This window comes from Charadrius vociferus, unplaced genomic scaffold (genome assembly GCF_000708025.1).
Source record: "Charadrius vociferus isolate BGI_N301 unplaced genomic scaffold, ASM70802v2 scaffold548, whole genome shotgun sequence".
Lineage (NCBI taxonomy): Eukaryota > Metazoa > Chordata > Aves > Charadriiformes > Charadriidae > Charadrius > Charadrius vociferus.
In genome coordinates, this window is record NW_009649587.1 from 62,732 (window position 1) to 68,312 (window position 5,581).

Consider the following 5,581-nt stretch of genomic DNA (forward strand, 5'->3'; position numbering starts at 1 on the left):
ATGACTTGCCCTTGGTGAAGCCATGCTGGCTGTCACCAATCACCTCCTTGTTTTCTATGTGCCTCAGCAGAGTTTCCAGGAGGATCTGCTCCATGATCTTGCCAGGCACAGAGGTGAGACTGAGTGGCCTGTAGTTCCCCGGGTCTTCCTTATCTCCCTTTTTGAAAATAGGGATTATGTTTCCCCTTTTCCAGTCGGCAGGAACCTCGCCAGACCGCCACGACTTCTCAAATATGATGGGCAGTGGCTTAGCGACTTCATCTGCCAGTTCTCTCAGGACCCGTGGATGTATCTCATCAGGTCCCATGGACTTGTGCACCTTCAGGTTCCTCAGGTGGTCTCATACTTGATCTTCACCTACAGAGGGCGGTTCTTCATTTTCCCAGTCCTCGCCTTTGCATCCTGCGTCATGGGCAGTGTGGCTGCAGTCCTTGCTAGAGAAGACTGAGGTTAAAAAGTTTTTGAGTACCTCAGCTCTGTCTCTGTCCCGGGTAACCAGTTCTTGCACTTCCTTCCGGAGAGGGCCCACATCTTCCCTAGTCTTTCTTTTCTTGCTGACATACTTGTAGAAGCATTTTTGGTTTGTCTTAATGTCCCTGGCCAGATTTAGTTCTGTTTGGGCTTTAGCTTGTCTAACCTGATCCCTGGCTGCTCGAACGATTCCTCTGTACTCCTCCCAGGCTACCCGCCCCTGTTTCCCCTCCCTATAGGCCTCTTTTTTCCTTTTGATCATGTCCAGGAGCTCCTTGTTCATCCATGCAGGCCTCCTGGCTTTTCTGCCTGCCTTCCTCTTTGTAGGGATGCATCGCGCCTGAGCTTGGAAGAGGTGGTCCTTGAATATTAACCAACTTCCTTGGGCCCCTCTTCCCTCCCTTTTAATTATTAATGATCAAGATTATTTTGAAAAGCAAGGTAAATACACATCTGCCTTCCAAGTGAAGCACCTAGCACTAGCTCATAGTGGATTTAAAACCCTCTGATTTATTAAAATTAAAATTCAGCTTTGTATTTTAATAAATTTATTGACAGGTGTTTGTTTTATACTATAATACATGTATTAAAATAAACTTATTCAAAATTAAATATTTTATTATAGCATTGTATACTATGGCCTAAACTTACACTGATTTAGGAATTGCTTTGAAACTAGATAATTACCAAGAAGTACACCTGTGTCCTGAATTTTGAAATGAAGTCAAACTACTGGCTCAAGTGCTATATGGGAATATGCACTGCCAGAGCGCAGGAAAAATGTATTTAATATCCTGTCTTGCTATAAATCTGTAAGGTAAGCTGTCTGAACAATCTCACAATATTCATGTGCTATGTGGAACACACTGCTGAAAGACATGGGAGATACCACAGTGGTAAGACATGGGAGGTACCACTTGTTCTGTTTGGTTTTATTTTGTCCGATTCAGATTTTATTTTCTGGTTTTCATTTTTTTTCTGCATTCTTGGACATCTTAGGCACTTTTTAAAAACTATCTTTACTTGCCAGTTACATAAATAGATGGCAAATAAGCATTATGGATATGGGTAAGGCAAGCTTTGGTAAGTTCTTGGCAACAGGACATGCTATAATGGAGCCATTTTACTCTCTCAGTAAACAATAGTGATTGAAGTCCATTCTACTGAAGTACTGATTGTAACTGGAGATGCTTTTTTTCATAAAAAGTGATAAAACCAGGTTATATTGTTGACTAAGGATAAGAAGGATCATGGTGTTATTCCACAAGAAACTTGAAATTCCAGAAGCATCTTGGCTAAACTCCAGTCTGACTAAATATATTTGTACACCTACACTTTTCTCCATAGTTCAATGATGTTTATTCTACTCCAAAAACCTCCCACCCCTAAGTGATGTACTGTTTCTGGAACATCACTGATACTGTGTTTCAGTGGTGGCCAATAAACTTATATTCAAAGGACAGAGAAATCCAAGACCTATTCAAGTCAACAGGAACTCACTGAGGCCAAGATTTCACCCATAATGAATAAATCATAACCGAGCACTTAGGGATCGAAAACATTCTGAAAATGTAAGGTTATTTATATAAGTACACAAATACCAGAATTACCAGATTTGTACTTATTTTTACAGCTAAATACAAACAACAGGTATTTAAAATATTGTTTTACAGCATTTTACCATTCATATTTTATGGGAAAAACTTTAAACAGCATAAATGTCTGTACCAGAGTACAAATTTCAAAGAAACTAGCTTCAATACTTAGTTTTGCTGTTTTTTTACTATTTCCTGCTTTGTTGTAAAGAGGCCTCAGTCTGAGGTTTCAACACAAGACGGCACTCTAAAGAGACTTCTTGACTGAAAGAAAAATTATTGATACCCAGAAGTGTTTTTTATCATATTATTGAATACATTTAGAAAATTTTTTGTCCTGTATAATTGTCTCACAGGTCTTCCATTCAATTATGCTGTTTTACTAATGCCTTTAGTATTTGTAAATGAGGAATTCAGGAAGGCATACAGACAGTAAGATAGTCATTAGCTACACAACTTAAATCATACTATATAAAAGCTGAATAAGATCGCAGAATTACAGAATGATTGAGGTTGGAAGGGACCTCCGAAGGTCACGTGGTCCAAAACCCCTGCTCAAGCAGGCTCAACTGGAGCCAGTTGCCCAGGACCATGTTCAAATGGCTTCTGAATACCTCCATGGATGGAGACTCCACAACCTCCCTGGGTAACATATTCCCATGCTCAGTCACCTTCAGAAAAGGTGAAAAAAGTGGAAAAGTGTTTCCTGATGTTCAGATGGAACCTCCTGTGTTTCAGTTTGTGCCCATTGCCTTTGGTCCTGTTACTGGGCATCACTGAAAAGAGCCATGCTCCATCCTCCTTGCACCCTCCCTTCAGGTGTTTATATACATTAATAAGGTCCTGCCTGAGACTTCTCTTCTCCAGGCTATACAGTCCCAGCTGTCTCAGCTTTTCCTCCTATGTGAGATGCTTTAGTCCCTTAATCATCTTAGTGGCCCTTTGCTGGACTCTATCCAGCATGTCCATGTCTCTCTTGTACTGGGGAGCCCAGAACTGAACACAGGCCTCACCAGTGCTGGGTAGAGGGGAAGGATCACCTCCCTCCACCTGCTGGCAATTTTATTGTCTAATACAGCCCAAGGGCACATTGCTGAGTCATGTTCAACTTGGTGTCCACCAGGACCCCCAGGGCCTTTTCTGCAAAGCTGCTTTCCATCTGGGTGGCCCCCAGCATGTATTGGTGCCTGGGGTTGTTTCTCTCTAGGTGCAGGACTTCGCACTTCTTGTTGAACTGCATGAGACTCCTGTCAGCCCATTTCTCCAGCATGGCAAGGTCCCTCTGAATGGCAGTATGATCCTCTGGAGTATCACCAGCTTCTCCCAGTTTTGCATCATCTGCAAACTTGCTAAGGGTATACTCTGCTCCGTCATCCAGATCATTAATGAAGGTATTAAACAGGACTGGACCCAGTATTGACCCCTGAGGTACACCACTAGTTACCAGCCTCCAACTAGACTTTGTGCTGCTGATCACCACGCTCTGAGGCCATCCATCCATCCAGTTTTCAATCTACCTCAATGTCTGCTCATTCAGTCCATGCATCAACAGCTTGTCTATGAGGATCTTATCTTATGAGACAGTCAAAGGCTTTACTGTTTATCAAGTTGGTGTAAGAGTTGATCAGAAGATCAGCGTTGTCTCAACATTGTCATCAGCGACTAGGTCCCCAAAACCTGGACTAACATCTTGACATGAGTTTGCAGCAGCTCTCTGAGCTGGTTGTTATGACACTTAGAGAAAGGACTGAGGTGCGACCATTGTACGGAGGTATGAACCATGTCGATACCTTGGTACGAAAGCATGAAATATGTCGAGACCTGGTACAAGCCTGTTCTACTGGAGCAGCAAAGCGAAGAACTGCTGTCGAAGAAGATGGACCGCACTGGCTGTGCCAGCATCGATGAAGTAATCTCGAACCTCAGTTGAACTTTCCTCATTATAATGTCATTATAATACAAAAACACACCTCCTGGTAAGAAGCTACCCACCTCCGAAGCTGACCACGCCTCAGAGATGCCTCTCCAGGCATGTGTGGAAGCCTTACCCCAGACAGGCGGAGATTGGCACCTTTCCATGGGACAGAGGTGGAGTAGAGGTGGGTCCAAGGAGGAGCAAGGTGTGCTACCTAGCATAAAAGATGGTTCCTCAATAACTGCATTCCTGAAGATCTTCCCCACCGAGAGACCACGATGGTCGAAGAAGAAGCAGAGGAATGCCTTCTGGATTCGGGACCATTGGGGCGCCAGTGGACCCCAGGTGGTAGCTATAATCCTCTTTCCCCCTTTTTACCTCATCTTTATTCTTCTTCCTTCTTTCTAACACACACCGCTTTATGGGCAAAACCAATAAAGTGATTGTGTGTTGAAAGCATAACTCCCTGGGCCTGATGCCATTTCTTTTTGCACTTCAGGATCACAGCTGAAATGAACCATCATGCGTCCACCGAGGAGTGGACCATGACATTAAAATTGGCATCATGGACAGGATTCTGAGAGACAGAGGGGTGCAGGTAGTGTGTGGTCTATAACAGGGGAAGGACACTTCGCTCCAGCTCCACCTGGCCCTACACCCTGCAAAGGGCGAGACGTGTTGTCCTGGTTCCGGCAGGGATGGGGTTAATTTCCACAAGGAGCCGGCAGGGGGCAGGTATTCCATACCACGTGACCCATGCCCAAGCTATAAGGGGAGCTAGCCGGGGCGAGGAAAGCAGTCGCAAGTTGAGGGTGGGCTGCCACGGTGCGGGTTGGTCGGCGCACTGCGCGGTGGTACTGTAATCGGGTTTTCATGTTTCCTTTTGCTGTTCTGTTAAATTGCATTCTTTTAACCCATGAGTTTTGCCCTGTCGATTTCTTTTTCCACGGCTGTGGGAGTTGCGCGAGCAGCTACGTGGTTCTTTGTTGCTGGCTGAGGCCAAACCACGACAGTCCTTTTTGGCACCCAACGTGGGGCACGGAGGGTTGCAATAGCAAATTTCTGTATTAATTTCCCATATTGGTTAGATAGTTGCTGGTTACAATGTTGCTTCGTTTGTTTGTGTGGCTGTGTTATGTAAATTCTATATGCTCTATGAACTCCCCCTGATGCTGTTTGTTATCTCTGGGAGAGGGATCAGGATTATCATTTTGCTGTCATTTGCAATTTCAGCTTATGATATGATAACATCACTACTGAAGTGGCTTTGTTGGGTTGTCTATGCAGTATTGCTGTCCTGTCCATACCTTGGTTACCATCTCTCAGAAGTTATTAATAATCACACCCAATCTATGGGAGAAACAGGGGGAGATACTTTCCCCAGCTCTTTTGCCTCCCTTTTCTCCTTTGGGCCAGGTATGACACCTCTTGAGAATTTTGAATATCCTTGGGATGCTCAAACCAGCATGTTCCTATTGCTATGCCTCCTCAATGTTTTTCAGGTCTTGTTTAGGGTTAATCAACTGTTTAAGACTACCACTCAGAGATCTGCCCCGAGACTGGATAGTCAGGGGTGGCATGGCATGTGGGAGAATATGGG

General features: G+C 44.2%; 1 protein-coding gene across 1 annotated transcript in view; it reads right to left on the bottom strand.

Annotated features, from left to right (window-relative positions):
• Positions 1-5,581, bottom strand: part of LOC104291173 (poly [ADP-ribose] polymerase 8-like) — a gene marked incomplete at its 5' end in the record, with an annotated part of 64,018 nt that overhangs the window by 37,166 nt on the left and 21,271 nt on the right. The window lies entirely within an intron of this gene.